Source organism: Anoplophora glabripennis, unplaced genomic scaffold, assembly GCF_000390285.2.
Source record: "Anoplophora glabripennis isolate ALB-LARVAE unplaced genomic scaffold, Agla_2.0 scaffold94, whole genome shotgun sequence".
Classification (NCBI taxonomy): domain Eukaryota; kingdom Metazoa; phylum Arthropoda; class Insecta; order Coleoptera; family Cerambycidae; genus Anoplophora; species Anoplophora glabripennis.
Window position 1 is genome coordinate 1,148,223 of NW_019416228.1, and position 13,928 is coordinate 1,162,150.

The 13,928-nt window shown below is 31.8% G+C and overlaps 1 non-coding gene across 1 annotated transcript; it reads left to right on the forward strand.

The window, feature by feature from the left end:
- The first annotated feature begins 3,813 nt into the window (after window positions 1–3,813).
- Trnat-cgu lies at window positions 3,814–3,899 on the forward strand. Its single transcript is given in 2 exon segments — window positions 3,814–3,851; window positions 3,864–3,899. It is a non-coding gene; the product is annotated as a tRNA-Thr (tRNA).
- Window positions 3,900–13,928: the final 10,029 nt, after the last annotated feature.

Genomic DNA, 13,928 nt, shown 5'->3' on the forward strand with positions numbered 1-13,928 from the left:
CATTATGTGGATATCCTATTTCAGGATATATTCCGTCAAGCTTAAATGCGACAAATTTAAAAAAATTTCTTTGAACTTTTTCCAAAGATTCAACGTGTACACTATAAAAAGGACTCCAGGCAATTGATGAATATTCCAATTTTGACCTAACAAAAGATTCATAAAGTAGTTTCATAGTATGTATGCTGATGCGGAATCCTTGAGAAGAACGTATAATGATACCTAAAGATTTATAAGCAGATGATGAACCATGCCAATGTGTTTTATAAAATTTAATTTAGCATCGAAAAAAAACACCAAGATCTTTTATGTACTGAGGCCTTTGCAACATAGAACTATCAATGTTGTAGTTATATTTGATGCAGTTAATTTTACGTGTAAAAGACATTACATTACATTTATCTGCATTTAGAGGTAATTTATTTTGGTTGCACCAAACAGCTATCATATTTATTGCTTTTTGAAGTAGAGCACAATCAGATTCAGATGTAATTTCTGTGAATAATTTCAGATCATCAGCATACAACAAACAGTGTACCCAGTTAACATTCGCAATTATAGCGTTAATGAACATTACGAACAATAACGGACAAAAAATAGATCCTTGTGGTACACCCGACCTTTGCTGAAACCTTTCAGATTTATACCCCCGGAATTGAACAAATTGGTATCTATTCTGCAGATACGACTTTAAGAAATTAATCATTGGTATGCTGAGATCAAACGCTATTAATTTATCCAATAAAATTCCGTGGTCGAGTCTGTCGAACGCCTTAGAGAAGTCAGTATACACAACATCCACTTGACTCTGACGGTCAAGCTTTTCAGCTACGTATCGACATTTTGTGACCAAGTTAGTAACCGTTGATCTGTTCTTCATAAAGCCATGTTGTTCAATCGATATTGTATTTGCAACCTGACTGTAAATGAAGTTATGAAGAATAATTTCTAAAACTTTGGCAAAATTACAGTTCAATTTTTCCACCTTTTTTATAAATGGGGTATATTCTGGACAGTTTCCAAAGATCGGGAAAATAACATGAATTGAGGATTAAGTTAAAAATAAACGCAAGTGGTTCCGCCAGAGCAGTAGCACAATCTTTAACCAAAAATGAAGGAACTAAGTCTGGGCCCATAGTCATAGTAGGTTTAATTCTTTTAATGACATTAATAACATCAGTTTGACTAATAGAAATATTTGATGATGCTGATGAAAAGATAGAATTATTAATTATCATGCTTGGTACCGTAAAGGATTTGGAAAAATAGTCAGCAAAACTATTAGCTATCGATTGGAGATCATCGATTAAGTCATCATTATATTTCAGTATGTAAGGAAGAGGTGCTAAATTAAATTGGGAATTAAAATATATATTGTGAAGATGGGCTTCACATGCTAATTTAATATCAGATTTTATCTGTGATCTAAGACGTTTAAATGCATTCAAATCATCATCGTTATTAAACTTTTTATACCTTTTCCAACATGAGAGCTTTTGTTTAATATTATAAATAATATGACCATTAAACCAATGAGGGTAAGATTTCGTTGTAGAGTTTTTCATGGGAATGTTATCATAAAATATGTCCTTCAACTTATTATTAAATGACTCAACTGCGTTATTTGGATCTCCATGTTCTCTAAGAAAGTGCCAATCAGTATTAGTAATATCTTCATACAAGGCCGGAAAATTAGCTCTTTTAACGTTAAAATCATTGGATGAATTAACAACGTTAATATGTTTAGGTTTGCTAATATCTACATTGACTAACAGTGCCGGATTTTACTGACTACATCTTCATGCAGAATGACATCAGGTGCTTTTTCAACGATAAAACTTTTATTATATAGAATTAAGTCTAATAACTTATTTTGATTATTATAAACTCGATTATATTGATCAAGGCCAAGAAAATTCAAGAAGTTATTCAAAGTATTAAAATTGGGAGTTGATATACTATTTTCCTTGCACATTGAGTACTCAGGAATATTAAAGTCACCTAATATTAATAAATTTTCATTATACAACCAAGGCATGGTGGCCAGAAATTCACATAAATGCTCGTAATTATCATTTACACATGTAGGTGGTACGTAAATACATAAATATTTATATCCAAGCTTAATTTTTACAGTTAAAATGTCAATATTATTTATTGTATGAGGAATATTTAAATTTAATTTTACTACCCTAAATGAATTGCTGACTGCCAAGAGAACTCCGCCACCTTTAGTGGTATTAGTAGTAACAAAATCAACAAAATCAAAAAATCTTTAGTAGATCAGTTGTTTTAGTTGCCTCTTACATTTTGATAATAACAATGATTTTTTTCTGAAATTCTTGGAGGGATGGAGAAAAAGAAATGTTAATTTTTTTCTTCACTTCTTTTTACTGACTCAAAATTTGTGCAATGTTATTGGTGTTTGTAGATTGTCACTTAAATTTGAATCATTCTGCTAATTCATTTTAGATATCTACCTTCAATTTGAAGAATAAATTGGAATAAACATTTCACTGTCTGTTTTTCATATCATGCTCAAATAAACTTCAGTTAAATGAGGCAGTGCGTTTTAGATTTACGTAAACAGAAAATCACTTTTTTGCAAAATTTGCTCTCTGGAGACTAAGTGAAGTCATTTTGAATACAGGACTTTCTTCCCCCAAAAGTCTATGTAAACTAAATATTGAGGCACCCTGTATTTTAAAAACGAAACTCTGGTGATTTTACACTGTAAATAAATCGGTATGAGTGAAAGCCGAGTGAATCCATTGAGTGAAATTATTGAGTACATTTTCAGTCAATATTATTTTGATAATTTTGCACATTTCTGATAATATTTGAACTAAAACTGCTAGTTTCACTCATAAAATTTTAGTCGTACTTCACTCAATCAGGTGGACAGAAATCGATACGTTATTGAGTGAAATTTAGTGAAAATATTTAAAATTTTTCTTACAGTGTAGGAAAATGATATCAGACTTATAAAGCTGGCTTTTAAGCATGGAAATGATGAATGATACATAACTAATATTTTTAAATTTTAAATTTAACACAAAACCTTGCTCTTTAGAAACTTCATAAGAATGCTGTGCGCAGAGCTTTCAAAAGTACAAATGTAGTCCTCAACACTCCAAAACAATTAAAATAACATTTGTCAATTTAATTGTCAAATTATAGTTATGTCTATAATAGTTTTTGCAGAAAATTTAAATAAAAATGCCTGAGGATCGTTTAAATTATACTTATGAGGATTATTTTAATTTACTTGTTATTTATGGAAAAAAAACAGCAGATTCTCTACATGTTCTTGAAATTACTTTGTCACATTTTCCAAGTGTTTCTGGTCATGGCCAATTTGACAACAGGTCTGACACGAGAAAAACTGTCCAAAAAAAATAGAAAATGCAAATATCTCTAACAGTAGTAACGGCAACCCTAACAATGATTATATCTCTCGAAAGGAAATTTAATTCTGCATTAGACAGAGTAAAAAAATATAGGGGGTTTCATTTAAGTTAACAAAGTTATAACTGTTTGAATTTATCAAAATGTAACAGCAAAAATGAAACACCTAGTATTAAATGTTTTAATTTGTTGGTATACCATAATGTAGTGTTACCTATGCCCTTTACAGGTACCAAAAATGGTGGACGCCATTATTTTAGTTGAGAAGGGAATGCCCGAAAACACTATTACCCATAGTTTAAAAATTAAAATCGAAGTAGTTTCTGAAATATGTCTAATATCTCGTCATCGTGGGACACCTTGTACTTATCAGTTTTATACCTACGATTCAAACTATGTTGCAGTGGCTCGTTAGCTCAGTTGGTCAGAGCGCCACGCACGTAGCTCCCATGCTTTGATGGAGGTCGCAGGTTCGATCCCTGCACGAGCCCAATTTTTTAAATTTTGTAGTTGAACTATTATTTATCTATTTATGTATGTATGTACTTAAGGAAGTAACATTTTTTTAGAAGGCGATTACTTGGTTAGCAAACGTAAGTTAGAGATGCACTTCCCTATAGATTTTTGTTTGCATTCACGGTAGATTAACAACATATCAACAAGTTCATTATTGTCATACTTATGTACAATTTATTATAACTATCACTAACCTAATCAAATTAGGTATAATCTTACACACCTCACTAACGCAACAACACTAAATTACTGTTATGTCAAACTAAGTGAGTACAATTATTAAACTTAATTTTCAAACACAACTAACACGTTTTATGAAATTCTAATTTCTAACTGTAAGTTACATAACATAATACTGTTTTATTGTAAAGCCTTTTGTAGATTTGTTATGTTGTTGTTAATGAATGGCTTTAAAGGATATAATACTTTTAATATAAATACATCGGTTACTAAAAAGTTTTAATATAGCTTCGTTTAAAAACCTATTTATTTTTTCAGCTAATGTCAATTAAAAAGAAAACTCTACTTTTAATAACAACAAGAAACTGATTATTAAGACTCCTAACCGGTATTTGAATTGGCTGTATGTACTGATCCACAGCGTTCCTATACATGGTTTGTCCATGTGATTCCGGTTCCTTGTTCCATCAGAATTCAGGTATTAGTTAGGTCTGTCACGTGTCCTACATCTGCCCTGTGCTTCAAAACTGCTAATTTTTTTACGTTGTGATTCTCCAAGAGACATTTATGTTCCTTTAACCTCGTACTGGCAACGATCGTCCAATGTATACTTTTCCGCATGAATACATGTGTATACCTACACCGAGACCTTGCAGTACATTGTTCGCGCAGCTCGTCTAGAAAAAGCTATTCCGATCTTTCTTGAGGTATTGTAAATTGTATTAATATTGTGTTTCCGTTGGCACGTGTTCGATGTATTGACAATATTTCGTTCTGTTTTGGATGATTAAAAGACTCAACGTTCAGATATCTGTCTAATTGGGTTGTCTTTCTGTAAACGCTGCACCTTAAGGTGCCGTCTGTCTTTCATATGATACGAACGTCGACAAACAAGGCAAGGCATCATTTGCTTCCATCACCATGGAGCGGATATATTCCATGGAGGTGGCTCAGGATTTTTTCTGTTATATCCATGATGCCAGATAATGAATGTTTTGTCAATTATACGTGTCCCAAAAGTATGGAAACAGCACAATAACTTTCGAAAAATGCATTTTGAGGAAAAATGATTCAGACAAAAGATTTAGGATTTTTCCCTAGCTATTCAATGGTGACCCTATATTTGACCTTGACCTTGACCTTCAAGGTTATTTCAAGGTCAAGTTAATTTTTTCAAATGGAATGCCCTACTTTTGACCCCGGAAATGAAATGAGCGGAAAGTTTTACGTTTAGATATGTCCTTGACCATTTTCCAAGATGGCGGACGCGATTCCAACAAATTTACCAATTTACGCCAAATTTGGTATAGGGGGGTTTTTGGGGTCGCTGACTACGAATCTGAAATCTGTTTTTGAGGAATTTTAGTCCAAGATGGCGGACACGGTTCCAAAAAATTAGGTTCCTCTGAAACGTTTAATAGAGGCCACTTACCTTGAAGAACTCTGTATATTTTTCATTCTTTCCTGAAATTTTCGTAGATTTCTAAAAAACAGTAGAACAATATCTAAGCTTCTGTGCAGAGCATTGGTGTCTACTTATTACTATTAAACAAGATATACAAAATTTTTATACAACCAAAATATCAAATGTAACACTCACATAATTTACATAGAATTTGAGTGACGCAAAATTGATTTCGGTACATATTTCACAAAAGTCTCAGGAAACAGGGTAAATATTATCATAGATTTTTCGATTACAACCCTTAAAGTGCACCCCCTAACGCGTCAGCTTGTTCCGGATTCGGTTGACCCAGGAGGCCTCTGTGTGATCCGGGGGCAACAGTGAAGGGTCGCGAGCACCCCCTCAATCATATCGCACCCTCTAATATCCTCTGACGTCCTTGATAATGCAACAACACCCCCACAACTCTGCCTGCATGCGAAATCAACTTCTGCGAATACGGCCTGTGTCTTGGATTATCCTTTCAAATATTGGGAATCTTTCGGTTAATTATGTATTAGTTTTCTGCTTCTGAGGGTCCTCCTGCTAATGGGGTGGACTAAAAATTTCATCGTTAATGGAATTCGTCTAGCTCCTGTTCTCGTTCTGTCTGAAAATATCTTTGATATATTAAATGGTCTCTATATAGTTAATAGTATGAAAAATATTATAATAAGAGACGAAACGAATAACTTTTGTAAACAGACGCCAAGACAGTCAATTTTTTATTGACAAGATTTTTTAAAAATATGTTAAATTTCGTTCCATTATTTTCGCTGCAACTTCAAGATCATGTTTCTATACAGGGTGTGCCAGTGTCAGCGTACAAAAATTTACCAGGGGGTAGACCAGACCAAAATAAGGTTAAAATTCTTATAAAATATTTTTCTGCGATGCACTCTCACTGAGTTACAGGTTGTTGTTTAGAAAAAAATAATAATAACTTTCCGCAATAACACAAAAACCCTTTTAGGGATTTAAGTAATTTTTGGGTGAAGTGTACATCTATTAAAGATCAATAAAACTACATGGTGCTTATTTCGATCTGACGCCAGGGGCGGCCTAGGCCAACTTGTCCCCAAGGTTATGTCTTCATAACTTTTGCATATCCTAGTTTTATGTAATTTGATTACGTTTCCCTGAATCTGCATTAATTCGTAGAAAAATACATGTAAAGATTTTATTTCTTGTTATCTAGTAAGTACCTGTGATTATAAATAACAAAGTTCTTTACCGTTAAGGTACAGTTTCTCATGTAGCTGCGGCTCAATGGATATAAATAAACTAAACAAGTTTTCTATGAATTATTAAATATATTTGGTTACGTATAGAGGAACTAAAAATAAAATTGAAAATTATGTAACAGAAACGAAATTATGTTAGCAAAATGACAATATTAAAAATAGAAAACAATTATTTCAATAAATGCTCGAAATGCTGTCCATTTACTTCAATGCATGCCTGACATCGTTTGACCAAGTAATTGTAAACCCTTCCTAAATCAACGGTTACTAGAATTTGCTCGGCGGCTGCATTAATTTTTTTAAGTAAATCGTCTCTCGTGTTACTGGGTTTGACATACACCAGTTTGCTTCATATGACCCCAGTAAAAAAATCAAGCGGGTTGAGGTCAGGGAACCTAAGAGGCTACATAAAGGTCCATTTTTCCCAATCCAGCGTTCTGGAAAATGTAAATCGAGCCACCAAGATACCTGCTTCCGTTACAAGTAGGTGCTCCATCTTGTTGGTAGTACATTTGATTTCGCAAAGCTAAGGGAACGTCATCTAGTACGCCATCAACAATATTTTCTAAAAAATCCGTGTATCACTCTGAATTCAAACGGTCTACAACAATTTGGGGAGGCAGAATGACTCCGTTGAAGATTCCTCCCTAGACATTTATGAAGAATCTTCTTTGAAACGCAGAGGGTCATATCACATGCGAATTTTCAATGGATCATACAAGAAAACTTTTAAAATTATTTATAGCATTACTCGTAAAGAGTTTCATCGCTCCACAATATCCTTCGATAGAAATTTTCGTCATTATCGATATTTTCTAATGACCACCTGCAAAATTATATCCTTTTTTCGGAATCACCAAGATGCAAAGTTTGTACTTTATGTAGGTGGTATGGGTGCAGTTCTTCTCGGTTTAAAATTCTTCAGACGCTGCTTCGTGGAATACCTACTTGCGTTGATATTCTTCGGACACTGGTGGAAGGATCATCAACAACTAGCAGCTATTACATATTCTTCTAAAATGCTTGCATCTTCCAAATTATTCAGGTATTTCCAATTTTAACACTCCTGGTCTCACGGAATCTTTGGAAAACTCGTTGGAATACGTGCTGTTTGGAAACATGGGTAGATACTATCATGAGGCCACCAATGAATTTCCATGACAGAAACTGTAGACAAATATCATATCGGCATATTCGTTGTTGGAAAATTTGATAATATTTAATATCTTGTTTTGTAAACAATTTCTCGTAACTTCGAGTACCATATTTAATTTTGACATGTACGCTTGTAAACCAACTTTCTTTTTTTTATAATGACAGGTACCTACTAGATAACAAATAAAATATTTACATACACTTTTGAGCTATGAAACAAGAGCACATTTTTTGTTCAGAATCGTTTGCAGATTCAGGAAAACAATCAAATTACATAAAACTAGTATATGCAAAAGTTATGAAGACATAATCTTAAGAACAAGTTGGCCTAGGCCGCCCCTGGTATCAGATCGAAATAAGCACCATGCAGTTTTAATTATTCTTAATAGATGTGTACATCTATTAAGGATCACGCACACATTACTAAAATCCCGGAAAGGGTTTTTGATTTATTGCGAAAAGTTATTATTTTTTTCTAAACAACACCCTGTAACTCAGTGAGAAAAATATTTTATAAGAATTTTGGTCTAGTCTACCCCCTGGCAAATTTTTGTACGCTGACACTGGCACACCCTGTATAGCGACCCATAATGTTTTCAATAGAATTCATTATAGCTCACTTATGTGTGTTTGTCCATTACTTGCCGTTTAGAATAATATGTTATTTACCTTAAAAAAATGTTTTTCTATGTTTGAAGAAAAGATCTCATTTTCAGAAAAAAATAAGTCATTTACATTGAATCTAATGAATTAGCTAGAAGCAAAAATATATCAATATCATCAAAAAGTGTTACTAATATTAAAGTCACTGTAATGAAGATCCTACTAAATCTATCGAAAGTATAATTTATAAAACACCACTAAACACTAGAAATAACTAACTGACAACAAAGGGGAATTATTTTAATCCACATTTTAGTAAACCAGTTAGATAGTTATATGAATTCACCTTGAAATAAACCGACTAAGTATTTGTTAGAAATTATTAAATCTCTATATGGATTTTCTAACCCGCATAAAAAAACACAAAATATTTCTTGCAAAAACTTCTAATAATTTTAATATAAATCGTTTAATGGTGAATTTTGATGTAGTTAGCATATTTATCAATGTTCCTGTAAATTTAGCATACAGGAATTAAAAAAAAAAACTGAATTTAGACATTGAAGCTATAATGAAGTTACTTATATGTACAAAAGTAACAAGCAAAATTCGAGAGGGTTATGGCACTGTCGCTATCTTCAGTATTAAATAATACAGGCTGATTTAAAATGCAGTACAAAGAATTTAGGGGCGTATTTTTGAGGTCAAAATAAGACTTTTTTTTCTTATAAGCGTGATTCCAAAATAAATTTTAAAATTTTCACCGTAGATTGTTACAAAATTTGAAAATATGGTGTGCATTTAACTCTTCATCAGTCGAATATCTTGGAAACGGTTGGTCTGATAGATTTTAAGTATACATTTTTTGCTTAAAACTGATAGAGGAATAAATGCATGAAACGTCAATGTACAGGGTAGCAAAAAAATTAGGACCAATTTTATTCAAGCGTACTCTTATAGGTGGCGCACTCTAGAAGCAGCGTCAAAAGCAATGACATATATAAATTTAGCACCCTAAAAAAAACCCGTACCCCAAGTTTTATTCGAACATACAAACCTATTTGGAAATTATAACTAAAAAATCCAAAAAAAACTTAAACTTAAAAACTTTAACACCTATCGAAGACTTAAGCATTTGTAGACCCACGTTTATAGGAAATGAATGTCTTATTTTGACCTCAAAAATACGCCATTAAATTCTTTGTATTGAATTTTGAATCGGCCTGTATATTGTTTGTATTTATTTTGAAAACGACTATATTAATCACCTGAACAATTATAATTTTGAAATTAAATAAAGTACACATTTAGCACGCCTGTGCACTAATTTTAAAATATCGGCGTACCCGGATTTCCGTTTGCTATGTTTTTTTTTCCTTTCGTTAGGTTTAGGGCTCATGATATATTCCTTTTTATTAGTTTATTGTTTGCATTAATTGGGTCACAATAAAAACTTTTTATTCCTACACTTTTTTCTCTAAAATGCATCCTTAAGGAATTATAAGATAAGATGGAGAGAAAAAAGAGGCACTTTAGAGAAAAATGTGCAGGTATAAAAAGTTTTTATTTTGACTCTGTTAATATGTATGTAATTTCTAAATCTTAACTATTTTAACAAAAAATCGAGATTTCCACTGATTTTGGCTATTTTTTGAGGTTAATGAAAAATCCTGACGTGATAGAGCATGTCTAATGACTTTATCGTCTTCAGCGGGTCAAAATACAATAAACTCTGTTAAAAAGTGTATGAAGAAAAATAATTATATGCCTGTGTAATTAAAATTATNTTACGTTTCCCTGAATCTGCATTAATTCGTAGAAAAATGCATGTAAAGATTTTATTTCTTGTTATCTAGTAAGTACCTGTGATTATAAATAACAAAGTTGTTTACCGTTAAGGTACAGTTTCTCATGTAGCTGCGGCTCAATGGATATAAAGAAACTAAACAAGTTTTCTATGAATTATTTAATATTTGGTTGGTATAAACGTGAATCCAAAATAAATTTTAAAATTTTTCATCGTAACTAGTTATAAAATTTGAAAATATGGTATACATTTAACTCTTCAGCAGCCAACATCTTGGAAACGGTTGGTCTGAAAGATTTCGACTAAGTATACCTTTTTTGCTTAAAATTGATAGGGGAATAAACGTACGAAACGTTAATGTACAGGGTAGCTGAAAAATTAGGGACAATTTAATTCAAGCGTACCTACTCTTATAGGAGGCGCCCTCTACAAGCAGCGTCAAAAGCAATGACATATAAGTTTAGCACCCTAAAAAAACCCGTACGCCAAGTTTTATACGAACATTCAAACCTATTTGGAAGTTATAACTAAAAAATCGAAAAAAATTAAAAACTTTAACACCCTTTATATCGAAGACTTAAGCATTTGTGGACCCACGTTTATAGGAAAAGAAAGTCTTATTTTGACCTCAAAATTATGCCATTAAATTCTTTGTATTGAATTTTGAATCGGCCTGTATATTGTTTGTATTTATTTTGAAAACGACTTTATTAATCATCTGAACAATTATAACTTAGAAATTAAAGAAAGTACACATTTAGCACGCCTGTGCACTAATTTTAAAATATCGGCGTACTCGGATTTCCATTTGCTATGTTTTTTTTTCCTTTCGTTAGGTTTAGGGCTCATGATATATTCCTTTTTATTAGTTTATTGTTTGCATTAATTGGGTCACAATAAAAACTTTTTATTCCTACACTTTTTTCTCTAAAATGCATCCTTAAGGAATTATAAGATAAGATGGAGAGAAAAAAGAGGCACTTTAGAGAAAAATGTGCAGGTATAAAAAGTTTTTATTTTGACTCTGTTAATATGTATGTAATTTCTAAATCTTAACTATTTTAACAAAAAATCGAGATTTCCACTGATTTTGGCTATTTTTTGAGGTTAATGAAAAATCCTGACGTGATAGAGCATGTCTAATGACTTTATCGTCTTCAGCGGGTCAAAATACAATAAACTCTGTTAAAAAGTGTATGAAGAAAAATAATTATATGCCTGTGTAATTAAAATTATTTTTGGGCTCTCGTATACAAATGACGCATCAGAAAAATCGATTAAATGCCATTTTAACAACTGAAAAGAATAATACATTACCTTTCTTGTACGTTTTAATTAAAAATAATAGTGAATGAAACAAATGTTTATAGGAAGGGAACAAATACTAATGAACATAACGAAGGATATAGTAAAATGTTTATACGATAGGGCAGAATTAATTTTGTTCCAGAGAACACATTTTCTATTATGGAACAGGATTTCCAAAAAAGGTAAATTTGAATAAATTTATAAAAAAAAATATAACAAATCTTTGCATTTTTCTCGGTGCTTTCTGTTAGAACTCATTTATTTTTAGTTTACACTAATATTCTTGATTTTTATTATTCCTATATAGTATGAACATTTTATTAAACATATATTCTATTATCTCTTAAATTTTTACCTTATTGTAAAGTTATTAAACTAAGTCAAACAAGTTCAATTTTTTTTTCTAAAACATTTTATCAATTAAAGTCAAACAATAAAATGCAGTCGCATATAGTAGTGTGGGGATATATCTTGCTAGATTTCTGGTATTGAAGAACATTAACTTCAATTGACAAGATTCTTAAAAAAAAAAATTTTTAATACCTTTACAAAAACGTAAAATGAAAATTTTTATGACTTATCCATTCTAAAACAAATAAAAACTTACAAATTCAGCAAAAATTCAGATGAGATATCCACAGAACAGTTTTATTTTTAAGTTTGCCGATAATTTTATGGATTCGTTGGTGAACAAATCACATCTGGTCGAATAATTTTTACGGACTTCTGAATTTGAAAACGCTACACAATTGATTATAAAATATCGATCTCTCCTATATGGTCACTTCGAATGCTTGTAAATGTCACTGTGTTTTTTTTATTTCAAAAACATCTGCTTTATAAGGAGACCCTGCCTTTCAGCACTTAAAACCAGCCACGCTTTTGTATTCACTTTAATTTTATTGTGTACAAATAAAAACGTACTTTAGATAAATAAAAGAAAATAAACAGATTTCTGAAGTAATTTTTTTTAAAGTTCACGTCACATTCTTATAGAGGGTGTCTTGGAAAAAGTACCATAAATTCAGGGATTGAGAGAATATACAGTGTGTCCCGAAATTCATGCAACAAAATTTGGTCACAGATTCTTAAGACAAATTTAGGGGACCCGTATTTTTTATTTTTGCCAAGTAGCCCCTCTCTTTCGGAGTTACAGCCCCCTGAAGTTTGCCCCTAAGAATAATCTTTTATTTATATCTTAGAACCCTGTTGTACGAGAATCACTAAATTTGGTACACAGGGGTTTTATGACATGTGAAATCTGATGGTGCTACGTTTTTTTGGCGGGGAACCCCCTTAAGACAATTTTTTGTGCCCCCCCCCTTGTCTTTGGAGCCAAAAAAATTTGGTCGCATATTTAAATTTCTTAAACATTATCAGCCCACTAGAAAGTCATTAAATTTAGAAACTTATTGTCTCTCTATACATTTTTCGTAAAACGCAATGTTTTCGAGAAAAATGTCAAAATGTGATCAAATGCATATCGTAATTCACCATTTTCCTCAAAAACATTGCGTTTTGCGAAACAAATATCTAGAAACAAAAAAGATTCTAAATTCAATGGCTTTCTAGCTAATCAATAATTTAAAAAAAAATCTAATTTGCGACCAAATTTTTCTGGTTCCAAAGACAAGGAGGCCCACGAAAAAGTGTCTTAAGGGGGTTTCTCGCCAAAAAGCGTAGCACTGTGAGATTCCACATGTCATAAAAGCCCTGTGTATCAAATTTAGTGATTCTCGTACAACAGGGTTCTGAGATATAAAACAAAGATTATTCTTAGGGGCGGACTTCAGGGGGCTGTAACTCCGAAAGAGGGAGCCACTTGGCAAAAAGAAAAAATACTGTTCAAAAAATTTGTCTTAAGAATCTATGACCAAATTTTGTTGCATGAATTTCTGGACACCCTGTATAATTTAGTTAGAACGTGTACTAAAGCACCCTCAAAAACTTATTTCTACACATTTCAATGCATTCTATTATTTTTTAGAACGGATGTGGCTAAAAATTGATTTTAAAAAATAACCTTACATATAAAACATAAAAGACAATAAACCCATGGATCAACGGAAGAAAATTGTATTATTTTATTATGTTCTATCAGCTCCCCAATTTATGGTAATTTCTTCTAAAATATCCTGTATAACATTTTAAAACAAAAGCTTAATATATTATTCGTTTTTTTTAATTATAAGAATTGATTTTATTATACAGGGTGTCTTATGAGGAAGTGAACTGCTTTCGAGATCTTCAAAGCTTTTGAAAA